Source organism: Vipera ursinii (genome assembly GCF_947247035.1).
Source record: "Vipera ursinii genome assembly, chromosome: 2".
Classification (NCBI taxonomy): domain Eukaryota; kingdom Metazoa; phylum Chordata; class Lepidosauria; order Squamata; family Viperidae; genus Vipera; species Vipera ursinii.
Genome location: NC_139513.1, coordinates 176,672,503 through 176,691,992, shown reverse-complemented (window position 1 = coordinate 176,691,992; position 19,490 = coordinate 176,672,503). Strand labels below are relative to the sequence as shown.

The following is a 19,490-nucleotide window of genomic DNA, read 5'->3' as shown; positions in this document are numbered from 1 at the left end:
TAAAAGCGATTAAATAAATGCCCAAGGTTAAAACAATAATTAAGATGTATTAAAACCCCAACCCTAACCCATCAGACCAGGTCAGACTGCTCAAATAGATACGTTTTTAGATCGCGCTGGAAGGAGCGAAGGTCGGGGGCCGTCCGGAGCTCAACCGGCAAGCGGTTCCATAGGTCTGGCGCGCCCACAGAGAACGCTCTCCTCCTGGGGGCCACCAATCAACATTCTTTGATCGGAGGCACCCTGAGGAGGCCCTCTCTTATACACAGAGACTGGATGATTTAAAAGAAGCATTGACAATAACTACTCAATCTAATGCATCAAATAACAATTATTATAACTATCCTCCATCAAGTGCCCCTATGGAGAACTTGAACTGACTATGTGAAGGCCAGTGCAAGGAAAACACTTCAAACATTATGTCATGGAATGTAGCCGGGTGGTATCATTTCAGAGGCCTTAATCACTCTGATCCTCTGAAAGGTAAGGATATTATATTGGTGCAAGAGATTGGACTATTGATGATCTCCTGCTTAATGGATATTATTCATATAAGCTGGAAGCAAGGCCAGGCAGAGGCCCAGGGAGGACTGGGTATATTTATTTCTGCCAACTTGAGAGTTGAGTCACACTTATTACCCCTTTAAACCATTCAGCTATGGCCCTTCTCCTCAAGTGGGACTCAGTCCTGCTTTTGATAATTAATGTTTATCTCCCTCCTTCCCTAACAAAAGCTGAAACTACTGCTGTATGGCTGGAATTGTAATACTACGTTAATAAACAACTCATGGAACACCCAAATGCCACGGTCCTATTAGGGGGAGACTTTAATGCCAGATTGGGACCAGATGATTATACATTATTCATGAAACATCATCGATACCCACCATTGGAGGTCCCTGTACAAACCAACGCCCCCCTCATACGACTTTCTAAAGACATTAGAGCTAACTATGCTGGCCTCTGTCTTGCCAAGTTGGCAAATAAGTTTAACTTCTTCATATCTAATGGCTTATGGCCTGGTAACTATCCTGGTGAATTTACATTCATGGCATGGTCCAAAACTAGCACCATTGACGACTTCTTAACTTCTATGGACTTAGTACATTATATAGAAAATTTTGAAGTCCTGCCCTACCTAGAAAGTGATCATCTTCCTCTGTGTATATACATGAAGCCCTTTATCAGGCAGATACCCTCCAAGGATCATTTTATTCCTGCAATCTCTACAGCTGGCCTAACAAGATGTTGGGTCAAATGGACCCAACAACTTGACCAGAAGGTAAGGAGAGCCCTAACAGAGGATAATTTTCAAAAAAATCCATGCAGCCTTTATATCATTAGAACTATATAAAAGTTTAGCTTATGAGCTACAACCATTATTAGCACATGACCAAAAATTCTCAGTTAAGAGGTCCTATACCACCTCCAAACCATGGTTTGATAAGGATTGTGTAGAAGCCAAGAAAGCCCTTAACTTGGCATACAAGGAGTAGGATTAGGATTAGGATTTATTAAATTTATATGCCGCCCTTCTCCCTAAGGATTCAGGGCGGCTCACAACAATAAAAATTAAGAGACATAAAATACAAAAATTAAAAAAGAATTAAACAATGAATGTAAGAAATACGGGACAATTTACACAATAAAAACCAAATTAAAAACCATGGTCAGTCCAGGCCCGCTTGTTGGAACAACCATGTCTTCAGGTCACGGCGGAAGGATCGAAGGTCAGGGGCCGTCCACAGCTCCAGAGGCAGTTCATTCCAGAGGGTCGTTGCGCCCACAGAGAAGGCCTCTCCCCCTGGGGGTCACCAGTCGGCATTGCCTGGCTGACGGAACCCTGAGGAGGCCGACTCTGTGGGAGCGAACTGGGCGATGGGAGGTTGACATTGGCAGCAGGTGGTCTCGCAAGTACTCTGGGCCTAAGCCATGTAGGGCTTTTGACTCCATCGGTATGTCCCAGAGGATTGGGGCTTGGCAATTGTGGTCCCAATTTATAAAAAGGGAAAGAGAGACAACCCTGCCAACTACACAGCAATAGGTCTGCTAAATATAATCAGCAAATTCTATGCCAAACACCTTCAAGATAAATTAAAGGAGTGGCTGGATCTTGAGAACCTGATTGCTGAAGAACAAGCCGAGTTTAGAGAGGGGAGAGGCACCAAAGATCAGTGCTTAGTTCTTCATCATTTGATTGAAAAATATGCATCAGATAGACGTGTATCGTTATATGCTGCCTTTATAGAACTTAAGGCAGCTTTTGACATGGTTATAAGGACTAAGCTATGGGAGAAGCTGGAAGCTGCCTCAATTGATCACAGACTCCTCCATCTGTTACATGCCTTACATACCAAAACATCCCTCAAGGTGAGGTGTAATATGCAAGGGTCTCTCTCGAGGTCAGTTGAAACTCAAAAGGGGGTTAAACAGGGGTGCATTTTGTCGCCTTGCTCTACAATTTTTACATAAATGATATGGTAAAATGGTTAAATAATCCAAATTACCACCCCGCAAAAATAGGTGACCGAAGCATTGCTCTGCTGCTCTATGCAGATGACGCTGTGATCCTCTCCAGGACTCCAGTTGCCCTTAAAAGAGCCTTGCGAGCCCTTTTCCAGTATTGCAAATATAATAAACTGGACATAGATTATGAGAAAACAAAGGTTATGGCTTTTGCAAAAAGGCCAAAATAGTACTCATGGTATTTAAATAGCCACAAAATAGAGCAGGTAACCACCTTTAAGTACCTAGGGGTGGTCATCTATGCTACTGGCTCACAAAAAGCCCATGGAGAATACGCGGCTGCCTCTGGCCAATGATCAGTGAATACCATTCTTAATTTTTTCCGCACAAAGGGAGGACACAATGTTCCAGCTGCAATTAAGCTCTTTCTGGCCAAGTTGCTAGCACAGCTTCTCTACGGGACCTTGCTTGGACCCTCAGCTTCGTGTTTTACACCACTGGAAAGAGTTCAATCCAAATTTATCAGAACAATTCTCCAGATGCCATGTTGTGTCCCAAATGCACTTCTGTGCCTGGAGACAGGATTGATAAAAGTCGAAGCAAGAATCTGTATACCTTCCTTAAACATCTGGCTACGGCTTAATTGCCTTCCGCAAGGCCTTGCTCCATTGATTCTACAAGATCAATTCTCCTTTTCATGGATCAAGGCAGTCAAGTCCAACCTTGCCAAACTAGGCTTCTCGCTAGCCTCAATTCTCAAATTGGACTACAACCAAGCAAAATAAACCTTGCATCAAAGGATAGAGGACATCAAGAGGCAAGCGGACTTGGGTATAGCTCTGCTGTTTCTGGCTCCAGACTCTATTAGATACGTGGTTACACCTGCCAGGTATCTTAGTCAGTTGGAGTCAGTAAACCACCAGAAAGCATTCTCGCTTGCATGGTGCCATGCGTTTCCATTGGCTGTCCTATACAGCAAGTATAAAAAGACACCACTGTCTGAAAGACTTGGCTCCTGTGGCTTAGGAGAGGTGGAGACCATTGGACACATACTCCTTCGATGTTCCTTCTATAGAGCTATTCGGAAAATCCATATCCTCCCCATAATTGATAGGTATCCTGGTCGTTCGGAAAGTATTTATCTCCAGTGGCTGCTTAAGGATGAGCAGGCAGTGATCATGGTGCAGGTGGCTAGATTCTGTGCAGCAGCATTGGGGATTCACCAGAAATATAAATAATCATTTTCGACCTTTTTAATAATCTTTTATAATTAATTTTATTACATGTTTTATCCAGTTTTAGACTATACTCAATGTATTTTTATTGTCAGGTCAGTACGATTCAGTTTTTCTGAAGCTAGCTGGTTTTTGATATAACTTCTGTAAAACTAGGCAGACCTTGGTCACCCATTGATTACATCATTAATTGTAATATACTGCTATGTCTTCTTGTGATGGTTCTGTTTAGTTTTGTTTTATTTGAATGTTTAATTTATATGTTGGCCTTTGGCTGTAATAAATTGATTGAGTTTTATAGAATTTAGTATTAGAAAGCAGTTCTAAATGGGAATGGATAGGATGATTATTAACCATAACATCAAAATTTTAACTTTAAAAATCTGTATCTCCACCCCCATCCATTGAAATCAGTAAGAAAATGAAATTCAGTTTCAGAGGACTCCATTCATATTCTTCAACAAGGAAATACTTCAAAAGGAAGCACTAGCAAGATTTTGCTGAATCAGAACTATTGATTTCTGTCACTCTATGGGAGTTAAAAAAACATGCTATCTTATTGTAACTTGTTACTGACAATCATTAATCAGACATATTTTTCTTTTCTTTTTTTATTGAAAAGTTTTAACATACAATTTTTCTTTAAGAATCCCCCCTCCCCCTCCCTCCTCCCTCCCCCCCTACCTCTCCCCCCTCCCCCCCCCCCACTTCCCAGAGCTAAATACAAGGTATATATATATATAAAAAAACAATCATAAACAACCATATACTAACAACCATAAACTCTAAAATCCATCACTCTCTAGCTTATATAAGATAAGACAAACCTTAATAATATTAAATATATATAAAGAAACTAAAGTAGAAAAAGAAAAAAAGAAAGAAGACTTATTCAAATGCTACATGAAACTTCTTAACCCTATACTTGTTCTGGATAAACTCAATCCATTTTCTCCATTCCATAATATAACGTTCTTGCGAGTGATCTTTCAAATAGGCCGAAATCTTCGCCATCTCTGCCAGGTCGGAGACCTTTAAAGTCCACTCTTCTATGGTCGGCAGTTCCTCTTTCTTCCAATACTGACCTATCAAAAGTCTTGCTGCCGTAATTAAATTTAACATCAACTTAGTGTCCACAACCGTAGCATCCGTAATTATTCCCAACAAAAAGAGTTGCGGACAAAACTTTATCCTTTGCTTAAAAATCTTCTGCATATTCCACCAAATTTTTATCCAAAAAACCTTGATCTTTTTACAAGTCCACCATACATGAAAATATGTTGCATCTTCATCTCCACATCTCCAGCATTTTGGCTGATAATTCGGATACATACTTGCAAGCTTTTTAGGATCTATATGCCATCTATAAAACATTTTATAAAAGTTCTCTCTTAAGTTTTGAGCTTGTGTAAATTTTACGTTCCTCACCCAAATCTTTTCCCACGTGTCCATTGTGATAACTTCCTGGATGTTTTGGGCCCATTTTATCATACAATCCTTAACGAGTTCTGTTTCTGAATCAATCTCTATCAATGCAAGATATATTTTTCATGCTTGCAGCTTGAAGCCAATTATGGTAGTAATTAGCATGTCAAACTAGGGCCCAGAAATCTGTATCCAGGTAATCTTTTGGTGACCATATACAAATTATTCTCCCTATATTAGCTACATTCAATCAATCAGAATAGAGCTGGAAGGGACCTTGGAGGTCTTCTAGTCCAGTCCCCTGCTCAAGCAGGAGTCCCTATATCATTTCAGACAAGTGGTTCTCCAGTCTCTCGTTAAAAATATCCAGTGATGAAGCACCCACGATTTCTGAAGGCAAGCTGTTCCACTGGTTAATTGTCCTCGCTGTTAGGAAGTTTCTTCTTAATTCCAAGTTGCTTCTCTTCTTGATTAGTTTCCATCCATTGTTTCCTATCTTGCCTTCTGGTGCTTTGGAGAATAAATTGATCCCGTCCTCCTTGTGGCAGCCTTTCAAATACTGGAATACAGCTATCATGTCTCCGCTAGTCCTAATTTTCTCTAGACTGGCCATACTCAATTCCTGCAATTGTTCTTCATATGTTTTAGTCTCCAGGCCTTTAATCATCAAATCGTAGTTGCTTCTCTTTGCACTTTTTCCCAAAGTCTCAACATCTTTTTTGTAATGTGGTGACCAAAACTGGATGCAGTATTCCAGTTGTGGCCTTGTTAAGCCTTTATAAAGCGGTATTAATACTTCATGTGATTTTGATTCTATGCCACTGTTTATACAACCAAGGATTGTATTAGCTGCTGCCGCATACTGCTGGCTCATGTTTAAGTAATCGTCCACTAGGACTCCCAAATCTCTCTCACAGTTGCTGTTTTTGAGTCAGGTTTCACCTACTGTAATTTGTACTTGTACCTTTGGTTTTCCTGCCCAGGTGTAAAACCTTCCTTTCTCTACAGTAAATATCATTTTGTTGGATAGGGTCCATTGTTCAAGTCTGTCAAGATCTTTTTGGATCCTGAGCTTGTCTTCTAGGGTGTTAGCTATTCCTGCCAGGTTAGTGTCATCTGCAAATTTGATGAGATCCCATTCTATTCCCTCATCTAAGTTATTTATGCAGATATTGAAGAGTGCGGGGCCTAAGACAGAACCTTGGGTACCCCACTGCTTACTTCCCTTCATGTAGATGTAGTACTATTAAGGATTACTCATTGAGTATGGTTTGTCAGCCAGTTACAAATCCATCTGATGGTGATGCTGTCTATCCCTCGTTTTTCTAGCTTACCAAGAAGTAGGTTGTGGTCTACTTTGTCAAAAGCCTTGCTAAAGTCTAAATATACTATGTCCACAGCATTTTGCCGGTCTACTAATTTAGTCACTTTGTCACTTTGGTTTGGCATGATCTGTTTTTAACAAACCCATGCTGGCTATTAGTTATAACTTTATTTGTTTCTAGATGTTCACAGATCTGTTTTTTGATTATTTTTTCCAGTATCTTCCCAGGTATTAATGTCAGGCTGATTAGTCTGTAGTTTCCTGGGTCTGTTCCCCCCCCCTTTTTTTTTTTTTTGAAAATGGGAACCACATCAGCTCTTTTCCAATCTGGTAATTCCCCAGTGCTCCAAGAGTTTTTAAAGATATGATACAATGGTTCTGAAATAACATCTGCCAGTCCCTTCAGAACTCTGGGATGTAATCCATCAGGTCCTGGTGATTTATATTCATCAAGGTCAGACAGATGTTCTCTTACCATTTTCTTGCTTATTTTAATTTTTATTTCTAATCCATATTTTACAGTTATGTTTTTAGTAGGTTGGTCTATAGTTTCTTTTTGTGTAAAGACTGATGCAAAGAATGAGGTAAGCAGCTCTGCTTTCTCTCTACCGCCTGTTACTTCCTTGCCATCTTCTCTCTTTAGTGGATCAACAGTTTCCTTGACTTTTTTTTGTTATTTATATGTTGAAAGAAACTTTTTAAAAATTATCTTTAACTTTTGTTACAAGTCTTTTTTCATTTTGAGCCTTTGCTTTCCTGACTTCATCTTTGCAGATTCGGGCTATCTGCTGATATTCTGCTTTAGTTATTTCCATTTGTTGTACTTATACCTTTTGTCCTTCAGTTTACCATGCTGGTTTCTTCTTGGATTTCTTCTTGGTTTTTTTAGTGATATTGTGTTGGACTGGTCTTTTACGATGATATTTTTCAGTGTTTCTCACACTTCTTCAGTTGTTTTCCCCTTTAGGATTTTTATCCATGGAATTTTGCTTAGACTCTGAGTTTGTTAAAATCAGCTCTCTTAAAGTTTAGGAGACTGGTTGGATTATATTCTGTTGCTTGTGTTTGCATTATATTGAATTCCAGTATGACGTGGTCACTCTCTGCCCAAGGTTCCAGCAATTTCAACTCCCTCTATCACTTCTTCTCTTCTTCTCTATTAGTAAGAATTAGGTCTAGTATAGCTTTTCTTCTAGTTTCCCTCCTCTACCTTTTGGGTGACAAAGTTGTCAGCTAAGTTGGTTAGGAATCTGTTCGATCTCCCACTTGCAAAATTGCAAAACATTGTTCTGAAGAAATAGTGGAAAAAGTTCATGCATATCAAACTGAGCTTGGAAGAAGTAATAAACTTTGCATTTATTTGCATTTTACTAAACTAAACTTAGTCCTTTGACTTCATCTCTGACTATTTCCTCCTGCAGCCATAAATCTGCCCTTATTGTATATAGAGACAAAATGAGAATAACTCCACACTTATAGTGAAATAGGCTCTTACACTGTGAGAAAGGCCAAACTAGATTATTTTTGTCCTTTGGTTATCATCTGGAAGCAATACAGCTGGGATCTTGACAAAATATAAAGTAACCTCGAAACCACTATCCTTACCCAGATAAAAAGTAAGTAAATGCAGTTTTTAGATATCGGTAGTATTAGAAGAGAGACTTTCTGTTAAGATGAGAATCATTCATAGATTGTATAAGGGCACACCAAGGGACAGAGTTATAGGTCATGTTGCTCATCTACACATGAATAATTCAGATTAATACAGGTGCAACACAGAACAAATATCCTTGCAAAGCCCTGATAGCAACAGGGGTATCTGCAGATTTTGGACAAAAGGAGAGGCCATGACGTTGCAATCAAGGCTTTGCCTATTTTTTTTCTGTGCATCACACAAAACACGTAACTGGGTGACTGGTTCAGATTAGTAAAGTAGAGCTGTAATTCTTTTTTGGGAAGAAAATCCTACTGAATTCATTCTTCCTGTAATGTATTGGCCATAATTGCTTTAAATCACTTGCTTAATGTCTGATTACTTGCTTAATGTCTGACCTAGATTTCTCTGTTATGTAACGGTTGCTGTTACTGAAAGCCAGACTTGCTGTCTTCAGGCTGATAATTAGGTTTGGGGTGGGAAACTGTTACTTTAAACCTATTAGTTGCCACCTAGAGGCTAACTGTATAAATAGCTGCGCAGCAGCCATTAGGGCTGCTTCTGTTCTGATTTAATAAACTTCTTTGCTGTTTCAACTCTTCATCTCGTTTAATGCCTAAAGAACCGAAAACTTAACAGTGGTGACAAGGGTGGAATGTGCTGCTTCATCACAAGAGTCTGAAGTCACTAGGGGGTGAGGCCAGCACAAAGCCTGGCAGGGACCGCATTTCCCCCCCCCACCTTGGTCTGCCAGCAAGACATGTTGGAGACCATCAAGCCCCAAGGATCTGTCCTAGGGCCTACACAGAAGCCAGCAGCACAAGGCAACATGAGCAACAAGAAACAAGCAACTCACCATGGCGAAAGTGGGGAAACTCAAAGAGTTTGACCTTACACACCCAGAGAGATCGGCATCTTACATTTCCCACGTTGAGAATTACCTCCATGCCAACCAGGTCAGCGAAGGTGGGCTGAAGGCCGCAACCCTCCTCTGCGTGTGTGGCCCAGCCACCTTCGACATTGCCGAGAACCTGGTCGCAATGATGCCACTTGAGTCCGTCACCTACGTGGACTTGAAGAAAAAGCTCCAAGACCACTTCGAGCCCAAATTATCCATCATAGCGTGGAGGCATGTTTTTGAGCAGTGGGAGCCTGGTGAGACGGCCACAGAAGTCATCACTGCTCTTTATCAAGTGTCCCCACTCTGCAATTTCATGGATTTGAAGGAGAGACTAAGAGACCACTTAGTCTGTGGACTCCAGAACCGAGAGCTCCAACAAAAACTGTTCACCAAGAAGACTCTCTTGCTACAAGAGGCCTTGAAGGAGGTCACGGTGGACGAAGTCACCGGAGGGGCCGTTAAAATGCTGCAGCCCTCCAAAAGCACCTCAAGCACTGAGGCCATCCACCACAAGGACGCAGAACGAATGGAAGACACCGACTCTGACTACGAAGTCAACAAGCTACAGAAGCACCAGGAGAGGGGACCGTGGCCAGCTGAGAAGGCAGTTCCATTCCTTAGATGCATGGGCTGCAGAGGCCACCATCAATGCACAGAATGCCGCTTCCGAACAACAACATGCCGGGCATGTGGCAAACCAGGCCACACTGCCACCGTCTGCTGAGGTTGCCAGAGGGACCGTCAGCAGGAAGACTCATTCAGGAGAGGTACCGTGACCCTGGGGCAACACTGAGTAGGGTTCTGCTCCAGCCGGAGGAGCATGTTCCGCACTGGTGCCCACCGCCCCCTTAAACAGAAGCTTTGACTTCAGGTCAAGGTTCAGGGAGTTCCATGCAAAATGGAACTGGACACAGGCTCAGCAATGTCCATCATCTCCATAGGAACCTTCCGGCACATATGCAACTGCAGCAACAGAGGGCTCAAACTTTGGCCATCTAACCTGTTGATCACAGACTTCCAAAACTCCCAAGTGGAAGCCAAGGGCAAAGCCACACTTCTGGTGAATTTCAAGGGGTTTGCAGGCCCACTAGATGTTGTGGTGGTGAAAGGCCAACTCACAAGCCTCATAGGGCTCAATTGGTTTGATGCATTGGGCATCCACCGAACACAGGCGGCAAACTTGTCTTCAGTCTGCCAAGAGTTCACGAATGTTTTCAGTTCAAGCCTAGAGGAGTACAAGGGTCCTCTGATAGCCTTCAACCTTGATCCCCTGGTAACGCCAATACAGGTCAAGTCTCATTGAGTGCCTTTCGCTTTAAAAACCAAAATCGATGCAGAGCTGGACAAGCTGGTCAGTCAGGGAGTTTTGCAGCCTGTAGGCAGTGAGGTGTGGGAGACACCCCCCATAGTAACACCACTTAAGGCCAACAGAGATGTACGCATATGTGCTGACTATAAGTGCACCATTAACTGGGCACTTCAACAGCATGCGTACCCAGTGCCAGTTGTCAGCCATATTTTGGCATCATTGCAAGGTGGCCGTGTGTTTGCCAAATTAGATTTGGTGCAGGCCTACCAACAGCTGCCAGTGGACAAAGCCACGGCAGCTGCCCAAACCATTGTCACCCATCGGGGGGCCTTCAAGGTAAAGCGTCTACAGTTTGGGGTAAGTGTAGCCCACAGGATTTTCCAGGGAGTAATGGAGCGCACACTCAAGGGCATTCCAGGGGTCAGCCCCTGCTTCGATGATGTACTCATTGCTGGGGGAATCTACAGAGGTTCTGGCTGAATGGCTTAGAGCCGTCCTTCAGCAGTTCCACACAGCGGGACTTAAATTGAAAAAAGAAAAGTGCAAGATTGGGGTAGAGTCAACTGAGTTCCTTGGGTTCCGCATCAATGCCGACGGCATTTATCCGGTGGATTCAAAGCTGAAAGCGATTCAGCAGGCCCCAAGCCCTAGGTCCAAGGGTGAGCTTCAAGCTTTCTTGGGCCTTCTTAATTTTTATCATGCATTCCTCCCACATAAGGCTGCAGTGGCAGAGCCGTTACACTGGCTCTTAGACAAAAAGGCTCAGTGGCAGTGGACCAAGGTCCACGAAAAAAGTTTCCAGGCAGTCAAATCACTGCTGTCCTCGAACTTGGTGCTCACTCATTTTAACAAAAAGCTGCCAGTCTGCATCACATGTGATGCATCCCCATATGGGGTTGGGGCTGTGTTGAGCCATTTCTTGGCTGATGGGAAACAGTCTCCCATCGCTTATTATTCGAGGACCCTGTCATCTGCAAAGTGCAATTACGCACAGATTGACAAGGACGTCTTGGCCATTGTGGCCGGGGTTAAAAAGTTCTATGACTATTTGTATGGCTGCCATTTCACGGTCTTTACGGACCACAAGCCACTTCTAGGGTTGTTCACTATGAACAGGCAGAAACCTCAGATTCTGTCTCCTCGAATGCTGAGGTGGTCTATATTGCTTTCAGCCTACAGCTACAGGCTGATTCACAAACTGGCCAAAGAAATGGGCCATGCAGATTGCCCCTTAGCAGATTGTCCCTGCCACACGTGGAGCCAGATCCGGCTCCGGCTGCACGCATCCTAGCCATACAGGATTTGCCAGTCTCTTCTCCATGCTGGAGACATAGCTGCTGAGACAGTAGCTGACAAAATGCTTAGCGCCTGTTAACTTGGGTACACACAGGATGGTTGGACAAATGTCCAGGGCCAGAATTTCAGAGTTTCTTCATAAGAAAAGATGAGCTTTCAGCTCATAAAGGGTGCATTCTTTGGGGAAGTAGAGTCATAGTCCCCAACTCTTTAAGGTCCAGAGTTCTTGAGTCTCTGTATGAAGGCCATCCGGGAATAGTCTGGATGAAGGCACTGGCAAGGAGCTACCTTTGGTGGCCAGGGCTAGATAAAGCTATCGAGGGCCAAGTACATGGTTGCTACACGTGCCAACAATCCAGGCTGGAGATGTCGCAGCCCCCTGTCAACTGATGGGAGGACACTTACACACTGTGGTCAAGGATCCACATCAACTTTGCCAGCCCCTTTCAGGGACAGCTGTTTTTAATAGTGGTTGACAGCCACTCTAAATGGTTAGAGGTTGTACCAATTCCCACTATGACTACTGCCAGGACAATCCAGGAACTGCGCAGAATATTTGCAACACATGGGCTTCTAGATGTCTTAGTCTCAGACAATGGGGCTCAGTTCACCTCTTCAGAATTCCAGGCCTTCCTCAGGGCAAATCTCATAAGGCACACCACATTGGCTCCCTTTCACCCATCATCGAATGGTCAAGCGAAACGCATGGTCTGCACAACCAAGGAATTCCCAAAATGGATTGTCACAGGGGATTGGCACCACAGACTGGCCAATTTTCTACTCTGGGAGCGCACAACACCTTGCACCGCCACAGGCAGAAGCCCAGCTGAGCTCCGATGGAGTCGACGCTTGATCACTGAACTAGACAGGCTACCCTCCGACAGAGTAACATCTGACACTGCACAGCCAAAGGCACCAACAAGCTTACAAGTGGGTGACTGGGTTTGGACCCCGAATTATGGACAAGGGGCTTTGTAGGTGGCAGCAGTGGTTGTTAAGGTGTTAGGACCACTCTCCTACGAGGTGGTCCTGGAAGATGGGCGAGTCATTTGCCAGCACATTGGCCAGCTGTGTCAGCAGCTAGAGGACCAGTCGCTGGCTCAGAACTCCCAAGAGGGCCGAACATAGGGCCCACAGGACAGCAGTCCAACAGAGCAGCTTGCACGCTCCGACAGAACTCTGGTTCAAGGAGACGGGGGGATGGCCATAGAAGAGTCTCCTCCGGACACACAGACTGTATCTGCTGATCAGGACAGGCAAACTATGCTAAGAAATAGCCCTGCAGACTTTACTGCACAATTGGACTTTGGTTTGGACCAACTGGGACTGGCCAGCCAAAGGGACTCGAGTCAATCCGACTGCACTGAACCTCAGAGCCCTGGTCTACCAAAGCCTGGGAGGCAAGCAGGTAGACCAGGAGATCCCTGCAACCCTTAGGCATTTTTAATGGTCAAGAAGACCACCTAAATATCTGCAAGATTATGTCAAACAATTGACAGTTTGAGCTATCTAGGGGGAAGGGGTGTAATGTGTTGGCCACAACTGTTTAAATCACTTGCTTAATGTCTGACCTTACTTGCTGTATTGCTTAATGGTTTCTGTTACTGCAATCCAGACTGGCTGTCTCCATGCTGATAATTAGGTTTGGGGCGGGAAACTGTTACTTTAAACCTATTGGTTGCCACCTAGAGGCCAACTGTATAAATAGCTGGGCAGCAGCCATTAGGGCTGCTTCTGTTCTGAGTTAATAAACTTGTTTGCTGTTTCAACTCTTCGTCTTGCTTAATGCCTAAAGACAGTGCTTTTTTTGTAAAAGAAAAAGGTGCCAGAACTCACACGTTATACAACCCACCTTGCCTACCCTACAAGGTTCCATCCAAAAAAGGTGCCGGAACTCCGTTCTGAGCGTTCTATGAGAAAAAAAGCCCTGCCTAAAGAACCGAAAACTTAACACTTCCCATACAAAAGGATGGAAATCTTTGCAATCTATAAATATATTTTAGTCAGTTTATGGAAGTGGAGGTTTTGTTTAATACCAGAAATGCTGTTGCTTAAGAGTTTGCTGCTAATCCCAGAATCCTTGACAGTGCTTAAGAAGATATTGAAACCTTTGGTTTGCCCTTTGACTATGTGCTAGTTTCAGTTTCTAACCACATTCATTTCTCTAAAGCTGTTACACATGGTTAAAACTAAGAGTGCTGCTGCTCCTCCTAGGTTGATGGGAAAAGGAAATTAGAAACAAACATGCCACTCTCAGTCTACGGGCAAACTCACTTAACAATTTAATGTCTAACTAACTTATGGGTATTTCCAGAGCATGTCTGAATATCAGATGACCAGCCAGGGAAGAGCTAAATCATTTTCTGAACTAATCTCAGCTGCTAGTTAGGTTGGGTTGAGTTTCTGAATCATGCTGTAACCATGGTTTGTTAAGTAATCCCCATGTGAGCCAGTTAAGGCAAAAACTATCCCTGATGCACAGCAACTGCATCAAAACCAAACAGAACATATTATGATTAAGCGCAACCCACTTTAAGTTTCAACCTTCTGAGAGCAAGATGAATAAAAGATATTTCCCTTCTTTATCCTTCAAAATGAATCACTCAGAATTAAAAAAAAATGGTGAAGGATGTCCATAAAGGAATCCCTAGACTTACATTTCCCCAACAGCCCCAAAGGCTCCCCCGCCCACCTAGGATGTAATCAGAAACTGGAAACTGACTTAAATAATAATGTAAGTTGCATAAAATATCATACAGTGGGCCAGATTGTTGGGCTGTCCAGTACAGTATTGTCCATTTTAATTGACAGCCAAGAAATAAACTACATATGACATTGGTATATGTGACAAAGTGTACTAGTTTCTCAAATAAGATCCCCTTGCAGATGATAGGAAAAATAAGACAGATGCTAATATGAATTCTTTTCTTCTGCAACCAGCAGCATGTATGGAGAATTACTGTCATTGGAGAAACCAATGAAAACCACAGAAGAGATCAGATAATAGATCACCTCCAGCAGCAGAATTGAGAAACTCCTTGGGGGAAGTTCCTGGAAATTATAAGAACCAATTTTGGTTGCTCTTGTAAGATGGCTATCATGGCCAACATTTTACCGTAGGGTACATTATGTGTCCATCCATCCATGAGGAAGGCAAACTGCATATCTCCTCCCTGCTTTTCTATCAGTCCAAGTTCTGTTTCTTATTCTAGCTTAGCTTTGTCTTTGGCTAGACCAGGGGTCGGCAACCTGAAACATTGAAAGAGCCACTTGGAACCGGTTTCCTAGCCCAGCGTCCACTGCAGGAGAAGCCAATGGTAGGCGCGGCCTCCTGAAGGCAGCCTGGCTCTGCGCACCACACCCTCAGTGGCAGCGGGCAGGAGCTTCTTGCCTCCCTCTCCGGTTTACTTTGCCCGGACATACCACTGCTCCTGCTGCCACAGCCACCAAAGATGGCAAACACGGTGGCTCCCTGCTGGGGAGGTTCCCGTATTCTGTGATCCCTTGGCAGTCAGACATAATAGTGTGCAAGCACAGTGCTACCAGTCCCACCTGTCGCCTCCTTGTGAAGTAAACAGGGCATGCTGCACAGAGCTGGGCTGCCTTTGGGAGGCCGTGCCTGCCATTGGCTTCTCCTGCAGCAGATGCTGGGCTAGGCAATCCAGGAGGGACGGAAGTGGGGGGGCAAGGAAAGTTGCAGGCTGCGCCATGCAGTTTCCACTTGGCCTGGGAGTTTGTGCAGGACTGGTGGAACCGGGAGCCCAGGCGCAAGAGATAGGTAAGCTGATGCTGGCTGGGCTGGGCAAGTGCGGCATGCGGTCCGGGATGAAGGGCTCTTCTTGCGTCCATGCCTTTCCTTGGCTGAGCTTCGCAGGCTGAAGCCTCTCCTCAGCATCCTCACCCTCCCGGCCCACAAGGCAAAGTGACCAGTCCAGTCTCCCATCAAGTTCCAGGTTGAATCAGCTCCCCCCACCTCTCACGCCCACCTGAAGGGGCGGGGAGGGATGTCTGGCCCAATGGTTCGACCGCAAGCATCTTTCCCTGGAAAGGCCAGCCCTAGAGCTGGTGGGCTTCATCTTCCTAGCATGGGAGGTAGCCAGCGTAGGGCGAAGTGTGTGGGGGTTGTTCGGAAATGTCAAAGCACCAGAACCTAGGCATGGAGCTTGTTTTTAGGGTGTGGCGGGGAGCTGTTTGTTGGAAAAGTTGGAAGGGGAGGGGATGATTAAGGAAAGCAAGGGCTTGCCTTCTTTGGCAGTTGTGGTGGCAGAGCAGCAGTGTGTCTGGGCAAAGTAAACTCTTCTCCCCCTGTGCTTGGTTGGCCTTGGAGCCACCACGGGGGAATCTCTCAGAAGAGGCCCCTGAGATCTGCCGCCCGTGGGATGGCTGAAAGGTGGGGGCCAAGAGGGGAAGCTTCCAAGACCCCCAGCAACCCCACCCCAAGCTAGCAGAGGCTACAGTGGAGCAGAGCAAGGGGAGACCCACCGGGCAGGGAAGAAAAAGGGCTCACTCACCTTTCCAGTCCTCCCATCTCTTCCTCCGCTGCTGCCACGTGCAGTCCAAGAAAGCAAAGAGGTTTTTGGGCAGTCCCACAAACCAAAGAAGTTCAACCAATCAATTCAAACTTCACAAGTTGTTTTTTTCCATGAGAAGCTTGAATTGATTGGTTGAAATTTTTTAGTCCCACTTTTTTTTTGGGGGGGACTGCACATGGCGGAGGACTGAGAAGCGCAGGAGACAGCTGAAAGAGCCACATGCGGCTCCAGAGCTGCGGGTTGCCGACCCGTGGGCTAGATGTTAAGTTGTGCATTGAATTCAAATCACCTGCCATTACTACTTCCTAAGCAAGCCTATGGGGTCCATATGGAAGAGGAGGAGGAGAAAAAAGAGAATTGTTACACACTGGTGTTATTTTTTGCAGGAAGCCAGTTTTCCATCAATTTCTTTGAATTAAAACTATATTTGAAGGAAACTTCAAAAAAAATTAGATGGGGCTGGCACTCACACAAAGGGAGTTTTCTATAGGCCTATCACTGTCAGTGGGTATCATGTTCCTAGTTGTATCTGAGTGACATCTGAGTGATCTGAAGTCCATTAACCGAAGTCCCTGAGAAATGAAAGTGGGACCTTCTGCAAGTAAGAAAACACAATTATGCTCCTTTCCCCATCAAACAGTTGGGGGAGGGTGAAGGCACAGCAAGTGACTTTTTAAAAAACACACTTATTCTGAGCTTTCCTCTCAAATACTAGCAATTTGTCCTTAGTCAATGCTGTTTTATGTTTCCTTCTAAGGCTTTCTGTACTTGACTATGTTCTGTCCATCTATAGCCGGAACATCATGCACAGGCCATGCCCACCCTGGTGCCGCAAAGGGGAAAAATATCGCGATACGCCATGAGATACGATGGAGTTTGATACCAGTGATCTGCAGTATCATTACCAACCCTGTTGATGAGCACATAGTTTTGGTTATTGTTTATTGCACATGATTCCTGAAAGCTGTCATGAGAACTTGCAACTTTAATTTCTAAATGATATTTATTCAGGTGTCTTATTGATAATGGACAATCAATTTTTTCCCATAATAATATTTGTTCTTTGTATCAACAGGGACACTAGTTTAGATGAAGGATGTTTGGACTTTCTACACAAAGTCATAACTAAGAAATTCTTAGTTTTCCTATTCCACTTCTTTGACAAGGTTTCATAGAGAATAGGAAGGAATCTTTCTAGGTCAGGGCTTTTCAACCAATGGTACGGATACCACCTGTGGTACATTGGCACCTGGCACCTAGAAAAGTGGTAGTAGGGGAGGGGAATGAGCTGAACCGGTGGCAGCACCGCACAAGCCTGAGCGAGAGATGGCTGGAGCTGCAGGGCTGTCAGGGCTCAATGGAAACACCAGGATCAGCGCTTCTTCGGGGCTGTCAGGGCTCAGCGGAAGCGCCAGGATCAGCGCTTTCTGAGCCCAGAAGAAGCGCCGATCAGCTTGAATGTTGCAGCATCTCCAGGGTCTTGTGATTTACATTCAGATGCTTGGCAACTGATTCATATTTATGATGGTCAGTGTCCCAGGGTCATGTGAAGTGACCAAAACCTGCTGCAACCACCCAGCAGATGGGGGGAATAAAAACCGAACACCCTCCACCCCACCCCCACTGCCAATCCTCAACAGAAATGCTCACAACAGTGAAAACCTCAGACAGGAGGAAGAGCGCTGCCGGACAGGCAGGCAAGTGTCTTGCTTGGCTGTGGCTTGGGGGGCACTTTTTTCAGTGCCATTGTAACTTCAAACAGTCACTAAGCGAACTGTTGTAAGTCAAGGACTACCTGTACTTCATCACGTTTTTCCTCTTTTTTTGGTCAAGTTTTTGACATCTTGCTAGGCGACTGGTGGTACTTGGATGTTGCCATATCCTAAAAGTAGTACAATGGGTGAAAAGGTTGAAAAGCCCTGTCCTAGGTTACATTGGCTGAGAATGATTCTGGATTTTCAGGCCTGGAAAATTTCTTCCTCTAAATGGATCCACATGATCCAGAATTGCCTCTCAGAATACCCTGTAAAACCTTTATGGATATATACAAATATAAGCCTTGAAACATTGCAGTAGATCATGAGCACATCCTGGGATACATGAAAAGAGGTATAATAGCAAGATCATGGGAAGATAATTACACCCTATGCTAGAATGGTCAATACAAAACAGAGAATACAATACAATAAGAATGGGTCTGGAAAGTGGAGCAAATGTGGCAAGGGACCTGGAAGCCACATTCCCAGGAATTTAATTATCCATGAAATGTTTCAAGGGGATCAGATTTCATATCTCTTGGATATTCCTCCTGGATTTCCCCAATGTCTCCTTTTTTCTATCTTTCTAGAATGAAATATATTTACCTAGAAACTTCTCAGAGTTTGAAATATTCTTAAGTAGTGCTTCAAATTGCAGCATTTGCAAACAAAACTGCCTTTTCCAACTGCTGTGCTAGCTCAAGGGATTTGCGGTCTGGACCGCAGAGCAGGCACTGGGCTGGCACCTTTTCAAGGTGTCTACTCTCCATCATTACACAACCACTTTGTCAGCAGCAGTCCTCTTGCTGACGTAATCCAGCCCTCTGTCACTTTAGTTTCTACACAATATCCCAGAATGCCCTGGCCCAACACTAATGTATCCCTAGAATCCTAGAAGGGAATTAACAATAAGCTATAGCTGCACACCTTTCAGTTTAACTTGGGCTCAACTATCATGGCAATGACCATCAACCCCCTTAAAGAAGACTTGCATCATCAGTCTGAAAGAGGTTCTGATCCTGGTGCTGTCTGTAGCAGCATCAGTGGATGAATATGTTATTCCCTACAAGTCCTTTCCTCTTTTCTGTAGCTCACTGTAGTCATACCTCTCCCCATGCACTCTAGAGTGGAGGAATCAGGTAATCCAAGAAAGAAGAATCTAAGAGCTCTGATTAATAGTATGTATGTATTAGAAGAAATGTTAGTGTCACAATTCTAGCAGTGTCCTAATTTTAGATGAGACAAATATATAGACAACCTAGGGCTGCAAAACTCTTGTCAATTTCTGCTTCTTTTTTTCAATGCAGAACAGGGAAACATTCCAATTTTACATGAAGGGGAATGGCAACATGCATCTGAGCATTGTTTAGGTAACTCTTTTTCCTTTTATTAGCATAAGAAATAACTTTCACAACTGTCCCTTTCTCCCTCTTCCCCTATACAAGAGTAAATACTTTCCCACTAAGACCTAATTGAGAACCCTGCAAGCAGCATTATTAAGTGAAACACAGATTCCTTCTTCCTCTTTTGTTCATGCTCAGGCCTCATTGGTTTTCCTCATTACTTTTAAAAGAGAGAGCTGGTCCTTTAT

The 19,490-nt window shown here is 44.1% G+C and overlaps 1 protein-coding gene across 3 annotated transcripts in view; it reads right to left on the bottom strand.

Moving 5' to 3' along the window:
- The window catches only part of VAV1 (vav guanine nucleotide exchange factor 1), an 88,136-nt gene that overhangs the window by 63,704 nt on the left and 4,942 nt on the right, over nucleotides 1-19,490 (bottom strand). The window lies entirely within an intron of this gene.